Genomic DNA, 12,724 nt, shown 5'->3' with positions numbered 1-12,724 from the left:
ACTGACATAATTCAGAACATGGGCAGTTCTTACACTATTCTCCATGTACACCAAGTCAGAACTGTAGGACAAATAAAGGGGGCAATATTCAATGATTACATTTCTTTAAAAACAAGCTATAGGCTACATGTGCACCACCAAGTCAGAACAGTAGCCTAAGTTATGAGGGGAAAAGGGACCAAATTATTAGGGTGAGGCACATGGGCTACTAACATCTTACTACACAACATACACTTAGTATTACTTTCTTAGCTAGAGTATACATATCTCCCTGGTATATTACATAATTTATGTAGCAGCATACAAGACATACAAGCATTAGGCCTATTTTTGGACTCACCTTGTTGTGCTGTGCTCACTTGAACAGGAAGGTGGCACGGCGGTCCTTCTTGTGGGCAAATTTTGTCATCAAACAACTGGGAACTCCGAAAAAAAACAAGGTTGAATCATGATGTTAGTGATCTTCAGGTCGGAGCTCTAGAAAGAAGCCTGACTTCCTGACTTAGAATTCCGAGTTGGATGACCAGCTTGCAGTAAGTCACTGATTCCTTCAAAACCACTCATTGTTGAATTTGCAATTTCCAATCTGTTGTTTAATGTTTATGTCCAATGGCCGATGAGCAATGATACATTTTATATATAATTTCTCTTCATGTGACAAGGATGAAAAGGATTTGCCAGTAGATTGTCGACTTGATTCATGATGATGACTGCTTGTCTAGCTTGATAGCTAAGATTTTGAAAGTATGACGTTGACATGATCAGTCCAATGAAAGCGATGGTAGATATAACGTGATTTGACGTAATTTAATCTGTGGCAATGAGCTTGAGCCCTCTTGGATGAGTACTTCTAATGTAAATTCATGGCATCACCCAAGGCGCTTGAATTTTCTAGCTCTCCCTGTAGAATTTGTTGTGACGTATTGTCCCCATGAGTGACAGAACACTGAGCCATTCACGGCGCAACTAGAGAACAGTACCAAACCCTACGCTCCGTATTTTCCGCTGGCTGCTCCATGACCACAGAAAGCACTGAGCTAGTCTGAAACACCTGCATTTTGGAGCTGCCTTACTCAAGAATGCAAAAAAGAGACCATATTTGTATGTGGCTTTATTAACTCAATGACATGTATTAATGCCAAAATAACATGCAAACAGGCAAAAAAAAACTGTCATATATACGGTACCAGTCAAAAGTTTGGACACACCTCCTCATTCAAGGGTTCTTCTATTTAAAAAAACTATTTTCTACATTGTAGAATAATAGTGAAGACATCAAGATATGTTTAAATATATATGTTTTTTGTTGTTGTAATTTGTATTTATTTATTGCTGAACAGGTGGGACTCATAACAGGTGGGGCTCTGACCAAACTGCCCTGAATGACAGGTCACCACTGTATATAGCTATGTTTGATGTTTATTCTCATAATAAACATTGAGAATTGAATGTTTCCCCCCTTAAAGGCAACTCAGGACATGCCAGTAGGTCCTACTGGAATGATCCATTTCAATCTCATAGCCAACTTTCCTTTTGTTTTTGTTTTTGTTTATCTGTTTAACTGTCAACTTTTTCTGACAATTTCTGTGCATCAGTTCAGTGCCATTGATTAACTCATTATTTGTGTCATAATGTCCTCTACATTCATCATGGAGAAGAAACGTTAGTTGGCTGGAGCGATGTGGATGCGTAACCAGACAACATTCTCTTGATCTGGAATGCCTCTCAACTTTACAGCAGACCTACATCATGAAGCTCAAAGCTTTCCTCATAATTACACTTCTGTTCATCTGTACTTAATTACTCAAATCAAGTAATTACAACATGTTGAGTCTCTCTCTCTCCTCTCTCTCTCTCTCTCTCTCTCTCTCTCTCTCTCTCTCTCTCTCTCTCTCTCCCTCCCTCCAGTTATGTATGATGGAACAGTGTGTCCTACATACTCACAGTTAAACAAGTGGACTCATTCTGTCTGCTCTGCTATCTGGAGGGCCGCATGGGACCTAACCTGCTAATGGTACTATTCCTCACTCTATCTTTATTCCTGCCTCCTCGCTTGCACTCGCGCACACACACACGCACACACACACGCAAACACACACACACACACACACACACACACACACACACACACACACACGCACGCACACACACACACACACACACACACACACACACACACACACACACACACACACACACACACACACACACACACACACACACACACACACACACACACACACACACACTGGTGGAGGCTCCTCAGAGGAGGAAGTCACTAAATAACTGATTAAATTGTACTGTTTTGCAATGAAGTTTACAGTAGCCTCAACAGCACCCTCTAGGGTAGCTCCATGGTGTAGCCGGAAGACAACTATTTTCCAAACATTGACTTCAATACTAAACCTAGGAGGTTCGTGGTTCTTCTGACCCTCTTCCATAGATTTACACAGTAATTTGATAACTTCCAGAGGACGTTGTCAAACCTATCAGAGCTCTTGCAGTATGAACTAACATCTCGTCCAATCCAATCAAAGGATTAGAAAATTATATCTAGTACTGAAAGCATAAGCTACAGCTAGCTAGCAAGCACTGCAGTGCATAAAGTGTCACCACACTTTATGCACTGCAGTGCTTGCTAGCTGACTCAAGTTGACTCAAAGAGAGAGAAAGAGTTTTGAACAAATATATTTCTTTAAAAAATAAGACGCAGAAGAGAGAGCTATATTTTGTATATTTTTTTGTCTTGGTTTACCTTTCACTTACTTAGCTAGCTAATGCAGCTCATTTAGTCTACTCAACAACCTGACTCAAACAGAGAGGAATGCTATGTATGTTAGCTAGCTGGCTAAGGCTATCCAACAACTATTCCAAGTTAAGGTAAGCTTTTGGTTTTATTAATGTATTGGCACCGGTGGAACTGCTAAACTTCTTGCTGTACACTGTACTGCGTGATTGTACACATATATTTGATTGTGTGTCTCATTAGTTCTAGTTGCTGCTTCGTTAACAAATGCTTTGTAAACAACAGGTGTAGACTAAAAGTGAGATGCTGATTTATGGGCCCTTCCTAACACAGCAAAGAGGAATATAAAAACAATAGAAAGATAATAACACAAGGAATATATGCACAATGAGTAATGATAACTTGGCTATATACACAAGGTGCCAATACAGAGTCAATGTGCAGGTGTACGAGGTAATGGAGATAGATTTGTACATATAGGTATGGGTAGACTAGGGAACAGGATAGATAATAAGCAGTAGCAGCAGCGTATGTCATGAGTCAAAAGAGTTAGTGCAAAGGGGGTCAATGCAGATTGTCCAGGTAGTTATTTGGTTAACTATTTAGCAGTTTTATGACTTGGCGTTAGAAGCTGTTCAGGGTCTTATGAGTTCCAGACTTGGTGCATTGGTCCTGGATGGCAGGGAGCTTGGCCCCAGTGATGTACTGGTCAATTCGCACTACCCTCTGTAGCGCCTTGTGGTCGGATGCCAAGCAGTGTCCATACAAAGTGGTGATGCAGCAGTCAAACTTTTTGAGGATCTGAGGGCCCATGCCAAAACCTTTCAGACTCCTGAGGGGGAAGAAACGTTGTCGCGCCTTCTTCACTTAATTCCTTAGTGATGTAGACACAGAAGAACTTAAAGCGCTTGACCCACTCCACTACAGAGCCGTTAATGAGGAAGGGGGGGTGCTCAGCATGCTCAGCTCACATTTTCTGGAGTCCACGATCATGCTCCTTTGTCTTGCTGAAGTTGAGGGAGAGGTTGCTGTGCTGGCACCACATTCCCAGGTTAATGACCTCCTCCCTATAGGCTGTCTCATTGTTGTTGGTGATCAGGCCTACCACCATTGTGTCATCAGAGAACTTATGGGGCAGACTGTAAGGAAGTCCAGGATCCAGTTGCAGAGGCAGGTGTTCAGTCCCAGGGTCCTGGGCTTATTGATGAGCTTCGAGGGCACTATGGTGTTGGACGTTGAGCTGTAGTCAATGAACAACATTCTCACATAGCTGTTCCTCTTATCCAGGTGGGAGAGGGCAGTGTGGAGTGCAATAGAGGGTGCGTCATCTGTGGATCTGTTGGAGCGGTATACAAATTGGAGTGGGTCCAGAGTGTCTGGAATGAGGTGTAGATATGAGCCATGACCCGCCTTTCAAAGCATTCCCTGACTACAGATGTGAGTGCTGTGGGGCAATAGTAATTTAGACAGGTTACCTTGGCGCACAGGGAATATGGTGGTCTGCTTGAAACATGGAAGTATTACAAACAGGGTCAGGGAAAGGTTAATCAGTGCATGCTTTGAGTACCTGTCCTGGTAATCCTTCTGGCCCCTGCGGCCTTGTGAATGTTAACCTAATTTAAGGTGTTACTCACATTGGCTACGGAAAGCGAGATCACACAGTCGTCTGGAACAGCTGATGCTCTCATGCATGGTTCAGTGTTGATTGCCTCGAAGCAAGCGTAGAAGGCATTTAGCTCGTCTGGTAGGCTCGCGTCACTGGGCAGCTAGCAGCTGGGTTTCCCTTTGTAATCTGTTATAGCTTTCAAGCCCTGCCACATCCAACAAGCATCAGAGCTGGCGTAGTACTATTTGATCTTAGTCCTGTACTGACACTTTGCATGCTTGATGGCTCTTCTGAGTTCGTAGCAGGATTTCTTAGAAGCTTCCGGATTAGTGTACCGCTCCTTGAAACAGGCAGCTCTAGCCTTTATGTCAGTGCGGATGTTGCCTGTAATCCAGTGCATTCAGAAAGTATTCAGACCCCTTGACTTTTTCCATATTTTGTTACATTACAGCCTTATTCTAAAATGTATTAAATAGTTTTCTCCCTCATAAATCTACACACATAACCCTATAATAACAAAGCAAAAACAGGTTTTTAGAAAAATGGAAATAAATGGAAATATTACATTTACATAAGTATTCAGACCCTTTGTTGAAGCACGTTTGGCAGTGATTACTGCCTCAAGTCTTCTTGGGTATGATGCTTGGCACACTTGTATTTGGGGAGTTTCTCCCATTCTTCAATGCAGATTATTTCAAGCTCTGTCCGGTTGGATGGGGAACGCTGGTACACAGCTATTTTCAGGTCTTTCCAGAGATGTTTGATTGGGTTCAAGTCCGGGCTCTGACTGGGACACTCATGGACATTCAAAGACTGGTGCCGAAGCAACTCCTGCGTTGTCTTGGCTGTGTGCTTAAGGTCGTTGTCCTATTGGAAGGTGAGCGTTCGCCCCAGTCTGAGGTATTGAGTGCGATGGAGCAGGTTTTCATCAAGGATCTCTCTGTACTTTGCTCCATTCAATTTTCCTTGATCATGACTAGTCTCCCAGTCCCTGCCGCTGAAAAACATCCCCAAAGCATGATGCTGCCACCACCATGCTTCACCGTAGGGATGGTGCCAGGTTTCCTCCAGATGTGACTCTTGGTATTCAGGCCAAATAGTTCAATCTTGGTTTCATCAGACAAGATAGTCTTGTTTCTCATGGTCTGAGAGTCCTTACCTGCCTTTTGGCAAACTCCAAGTGGGCTGTCATGTGTCTTTTACTGAGTAGCGGCTTCCGTCTGGCCACTCTACCAAAGGCTTGATTGGTGGAGTGCTGCAGAGATGGTTGTCCTTCTGGAAGGTTCTCCCATCTCCACAGAGGAACTCTGTAGCTCAGTCAGAGTGACCATCAGGTTCTTGGTCACCTCCCGGACCAAGGTCCTTCTCCCCCCGATTGCTCAGTTGGCCCGGTTGACCAGCTCTAGGAAGAGTGTTGGTGGTAGCAAACTTCTTCCATTTAAGAATGATGGAGGCCACTGTGTTTTTGGGGATCTTCAATGCTGCAGTACCCTTCCATAGATCTGTGCCTCGACACAATCCTGTCTTTTGTCACTACGGACAAATCCTTTGACCCCATTGCTTGGTTTTAGCTCTGACATGCATTGTCAAGTGTCCAATCAATGGAATTGACTACAGGTGGACTCCAATCAAGTTGTACTGTAGAAACATCTCAAGGATAAAAAAAAGGAAACAGGTTGCACCTGAGCACAATTTTGAGTCTCAAAGCAAAGGGTCTGAAAACTTATGTAAATAAGGTATTGCTGTTTTTTTTTTTTTTTATACATTTGCACAAATTTCTAAAAACCTGTTTTCACTTTGTCATTATGGGGTGTTGTGTGTAGATTGAAGAGGGAAAACAATAATTTAATATATTTTAGAACAAGGCTGAAGCTGTATGTGGCTGGTATGTAAGTAAACTGTGATCAGATCAACTAACAACCTTACAATGGGTATAGGGCAAATTCGAGTATCATGTTGTTGCTTAAACCTATCGATGTTGTATACATTAAGCTGGGCTAATGGAATATGAATGACAGTCATCCAATATGCTATGATAGAATAGACAACGCAGGAGTTGCTTCGGCACCAGTCTTTGAATGTCTATGAGTGTCCCAGCCAGAGCCCGGACTTGAACCCCATCAAACATCTCTGGAAAGACCTGAAAATACCTCTCTGGAAATACCTGAAAATAGCTGTGTACCGGCGTTCCCATCCAACCGGACAGAGCTTGAAATGATCTGCATTGAAGAATGGCAAATATGCTGTGATAGAATACTGTAAGGCCATGCTCAGACAAAAAAATGTCATCCCAAATCTTGAACGGCACCTATCGCCACACACACACACAAACACACACACACACACACACACACACACACACACACACACACACACACACACACACACACACACACACACACACACACACACACACACACACACACACACACACACACACACACACACACACACACACACACAAGCTGACCACGACTCCATTTTGATGATCCCTGCCTACAGACAGAAACAGACAGAAACTGAAACAAGAAGCTCCCACGCTGAGGTCTGTCCAACGCTGGTCCGACCAAGCTGATTCCACACTCCAAGACTGCTTCCATCACGTGGACTGGGACATGTTTCGTATTGCGTCAGGCAACAACATTGACGAATACGCTGATTCGGTGTGCGAGTTCATTAGAACGTGCGTTGAAGATGTCGTTCCCAAAGCAACGATTAAAACATTCCCAAACCAGAAACCGTGAATTGATGGCAGCATTCGCGTGAAACTGAAAGCGCGAACCACTGCTTTTAATCAGGGCAAGGTGACTGGTAATATGACTGAATACAAACAGTGCAGCTATTCCCTCCGTAAGGCTATCAAACAAGCTAAGCGTCAGTATAGAGACAAAGTAAAATCTCAATTCAACGGCTCAGACACAAGAGGTATGTGGCAGGGTCTACAGTCAATCACGGACTATAAGAATAAATCCAGCTCAGTCACGGACCAGGATGTCTTGCTCACAGGCAGACTAAATAACTTTTTTGCCCGCTTTGAGGACAATACAGTGCCACTGACACAGCCTGCAACAGAAACATGCGGTCTCTCCTTCACTGCAGCCGAGGTGAGTAAAACATTTTAATGTTTTAACCCTCGCAAGGCTGCAGGCCCAGACGGCATCCCCAGCCGCGCCCTCAGAGCATGCGCAGACCAGCTGGCTGGTGTGTTTACGGACATATTCAATCAATCCCTATACCAGTCTGCTGTTCCAACATGCTTCAAGAGGGCCACCATTGTTCCTGTTCCCAAGAAAGCTAAGGTAACTGAGCTAAACGACTACAGCCCCGTAGCACTCACTTCCGTCATCATGAAGTGCTTTGAGAGACTAGTCAAGGACCATATCACCTCCACCCTACCTGACACCCTAGACCCACTCCAATTTGCTACACCGCCCAAATAGGTCCACAGACGACAACCACACTGCACACTGCCCTAACCCATCTGGACAAGAGGAATACCTATGTGAGAATGCTGTTCATCGACTACAGCTCGGCATTTAACACCATAGTACCCTCCAAGCTCGTCATCAAGCTCGAGACCATGGGTCTCGACCCCGCCCTGTGCAACTGGATACTGGACTTCCTGACGGGCCGCCCCCAGGTGGTGAGGGTAGGCAACAACATCTCCACCCCGCTGATCCTCAACACTGGGGCCCCACAAGGGTGCGTTCTGAGCCCTCTCCTGTACTCCCTGTTCACCCACGACTGCGCGGCAATGCACGCCTCCAACTCAATCATCAAGTTTGCGGACGACACAACAGTGGTAGGCTTGATTACCAACAATGATGAGACGGCCTACAGGAAGGAGGTGAGGGCCCTCGGAGTGTGGTGTCAGGACAATAACCTCACACTCAACGTCAACAAAACTAAGGAGATGATTGTGGACTTCAAGAAACAGCAGAGGGAACACCCTCCTATCCACATCGATGGAACAGTAGTGGAGAGGGTAGTAAGTTTTAAGTTTCTCGGCATACAGATCACAGACAAACTGAATTGGTCCACTCACACAGACAGCATTGTGAAGAAGGCGCAGCAGCGCCTCTTCAACCTCAGGAGGCTGAAGAAATTCGGCTTGTCACCAAAAGCACTCAAAAACTTCTACAGATGCACAATCGAGAGCATCCTGGCGGGCTGTATCACCGCCTGGTACGGCAACTGCTCCGCCCACAACCGTAAGGCTCTCCAGAGGGTAGTGAGGTCTGCACAACATATCACCGGGGGCAAACTACCTGCCCTCCAGGACACCTACACCACCCGATGTTACAGGAAGGCCACAAAGATCATCAAGGACAACACCCACCCAAGCCACTGCCTGTTCACCCCGCTATCATCCAGAAGGCGAGGTCAGTACAGGTGCATCAAAGCTGGGACCGAGAGACTGAAAAACAGCTTCTATCTCAAGGCCATCAGACTGTTAAACAGCAACCACTAACATTGAGTGGCTGCTGCCAACACACTGACTCAACTCCAGCCACTTTAATAATGGGAATTGATGGGAAATTATGTACAATATATCACTAGCCACTTTAAACAATGCTACCTAATATAATGTTTACATACCCTACATTATTAATCTCATATGTATACGTATATACTGTACTCTATCATCTACTGCATCCTTATGTAATACATGTATCACTAGCCACTTTAACTATGCCACTTTGTTTACATTCTGTACTCGATACCATCTACTGTATCTTGCCTTTGCTGCTCTGCACCATCACTTATTTATATCTTTATGTACATATTCTTTATCCCCTTACACTGTGTATAAGAAATTAGTTTTGGAATTGTTAGTTAGATTACTTGTTGGTTATTACTGCATTGTCGGAACTGGAAGCACAAGCATTTCGCTACACTCGCATTAACATCTGCTAACCATGTGTATGTGACAAATAAAATTTGATTTGATGTGATGATTTGACACACACACACACACACACACACACACACACACACACACACACACACACACACACACACACACACACACACACACACACACACACACACACACACACACACACACACACACACACACACACACACACACACACACACACACACGCGTATCACCCACCGTGATGGGAGAGAGAGGCCCGATCCAGAAATAGCCCAAAGGTACATTTTAGATTCTGGAGGGGAAAATACCATATAGCTATCAAATTGTTTCAGATCAATATGAAGTGCTTAGGAGGTGGTTGTGTCTGGTTGGGACCTCTGACACTTAGTGTTGTGGATCAATGGTGGGAGGCAACATCATTGGGTAGTCAAAACAACACTCTCTTTCATCCATCGGCCAGAACTGAGGCCTGGAGAGTAGAACTCCTGTGGAGTGAATAACTACAGTATCGCCCACACACACATCTCTCAGTAAGAGGGATGATTCACCCAATTACACTTGATGCAAGCACACTTGACTTTATCATGCTAACAGGACCCCATTCAATCCCATTGCTGTCTAGGCATCAATGCTGATGGTAGTCTTGCATGACTCAATGAGGGTTAATTTACTGGCCAAGAATCAAATGTCATGATATGGTTATTTTTATAGCAACTCCCTCTGTGTGTTTCTAAACTGAGACCCATCTGTGTGTTTTTTTCGAGCTTAACTGAGGAGAGGGAAAGTAGAGCATTACTCTCAGCCCCACACACACACACACACACACACACACACACACACACACACACACACACACACACACACACACACACACACACACACACACACACACACACACACACACACACACACACACACACACACACACAAACACACACACACACACACACACACACACTGTAGAGTAGAGAACCAAAGAACACATTACCCATGCACAGAACAGAGTGTGCCCCAGGCAAGTCTCTCTGTCTGGGGGCGTCTCGCTAACTGTCTGCCCTGTTCCGCTTTGATCATGGAGCCAAACAAAGTGGAATCAGAAAGGCTTGGCAATCTCAAGCCTGTGATGAGATGCAGTGTAGTGACGTCTTGGGTGGTACTAGGCTTTTGTATGGTAATTTGTTCATTAAGGAGGGGGAGTTGTTTTTCAAAGGAGTGTTTTGAAGGTTCATGGAGATCTGAATGGGGGTAGAAGATTATAGTAGCTGCAGAATGCCGGGTCCAAGACAATGAAGGTGGAGATGAAAGCAAGTGAAAACATGTCAGATAAGGCCTTTAAATGCCTTTAGCCCAGCAGTAAGTAACTGTAATCTGCATGGGGATTCTAGTCTGTGGACCAAGTGAGGATTTTCTACCCTGTATCTGTTGGCTGCCATTCTGCTCATTCACAGGCAGCCAGAGGTGGTTCAGTCCCAGGGGAGAGGGCATTCAGATGTTGATGGCAGACAGACAGACAGATAGACAGATGGCAGCTCCCTGGATAGGTGACAGGAGACAGCCAGCTAGGAGGGAGAGAATGGAGAAGTGACAGGTAGGGGAAATATGGGAGCAGCAGTGCATCATGGGACAGTTCAGGGAGTATCCAACAAGCATTTATTTACTTCAACTTATTCAAATGTACTGTTTACACAAACATCTACACACACTTGTGCACACACATACGCATGCACGCACACGTACACACACACAAACAGATATGCAACCCACAGAGTTGACAAATTAGTGTAGCGAGGGTTGGCCTCCCACGGTAACGCGTCACACAAACACACGACACATGTGCGTGCTGATAAAAACACTCCAGGGGACCAACACATGCATTGTTTAAAATAACCCAAGCATTGGGGCGAGTTGTTGCAGTGAGAGATTGCTGTACACAAATAGGCCATATTGCTAAAACTGGGACACACGTAGTAGTCTCAGAATAAAATCCCTCAGTGTGTCTCTGTAGGCAGGATGTGAGTGGCTGTGTGCTCGTTATCTGAACAAACAGAACAGCGAGCTGAAGAATAGAGAACACACAGCGTTTCACAGAAAAGGGATGAAAGCCAGAAGGAAAAACCAAACATTCCCAATGAGGAACAGAACACATAGCAGTAACATAAGAGAAGAAGAATTATTCAGAGCGTTTTATACATTGTATGTCTAGCAAGCAAAAACAAAGATATAGTAGATATTGTGTTCTGAAAAATGTAATATGAAACAAAATCAAGATCAGTGGTACATTTTACAGATTTAAACCCGTAGAGTGTGTTTTAGTGTCTCTAAAATAATAAACAGTACCAACATAATCTCTTTTCAATCCCCTTAGTGTGTCAGCTTTTGTAGGCCTACATTGTCCTTGTTTTGGTAAGTGATGGGAGTGTGTAGGTTTCTGTAAGACAAAGGGATCAACCCTATCTCTGACTATTTCTCCGGCTTGGATTAGAGACTGTGGCTGTGATGACTGGGATCCAACTCTGTGGTACAGTGATAAGCCTGCCGTTTTATTTGACATCCCTTATCTCAAACCAAAAACCATTAAAACCCTTGTCAGTGATCTGAGCCTCCGTCCGCCCAGAACTGCAGTGACTGCCCAGTTTTTCTCAGTAGTTTTGAGGGAGAATGGATCTCAGGAAGAGATAAACGTGTAAGACTAAGAAGTGACTGGATACGCAGAGTCTTTGATACGAGCCGCTCAAAGAGCCTCACAACTCAATAGGATGCGTCTAGACGTCTGGGAGCTGCACACTGATATATTACTCCCATGCCAGATGGAGTCAGTGGACAAGTGTTCTTATCACTATACCTGGGTCGTTCCACGAAATGAGTGACTTTTATGCTCTTTTGATATTTTAAGTAGAGATTGTGCACAAATATTGCATTTTAAAAGCCTGGTATATTAAATGAAGGGCCCTTTAATATATGTCATTGATAAAGACTTAAGTGGCAACATTCAGCATTTGGAAATGTCCCTCTGTGTATCCTCTGTGACTTCTGTGAAGATTTTAAACCACTTAACCCCAGAACACCCCACGTTTTCACCATCATTGTAACTCCCTTGTTATTTTGAAACATTGGCAAAGTCATTTCTGAAGATTATGATTTATTTCATGTGATTAGTGAGCTTGCATTCATTTGCCTCTCTCTGTTGTATTAAACAAGCTTCCATTCCCCCTGTCACATGGGGATTTGTGGACGATTTTTTTGATGAAATCGTCAACCCTGTTGCGGTCAACCCTGTTACTGTCAACCCTGTTACTGTCAACCCTGTTACTTTATTTCGCACTTAATAGGCACTTACTATAGTCCTTTTTGAAATGTAACCTCTTGAGATGGGATTTTATTTATTTTTATGCTCTTTATGACAGGCTGTTACAATTAGGTGAAATAAGAAATGTTTATTAAAGAAATTAGGTTAAACTGCTCAAAAGGCATCTAATTGGTGAAATGACCC

The sequence above is a fragment of the Oncorhynchus masou genome, chromosome 5, assembly GCF_036934945.1.
Source record: "Oncorhynchus masou masou isolate Uvic2021 chromosome 5, UVic_Omas_1.1, whole genome shotgun sequence".
Lineage (NCBI taxonomy): Eukaryota > Metazoa > Chordata > Actinopteri > Salmoniformes > Salmonidae > Oncorhynchus > Oncorhynchus masou.
The sequence above is the reverse complement of the archived record's forward strand: the minus strand, read 5'-3'. Positions refer to the sequence as shown.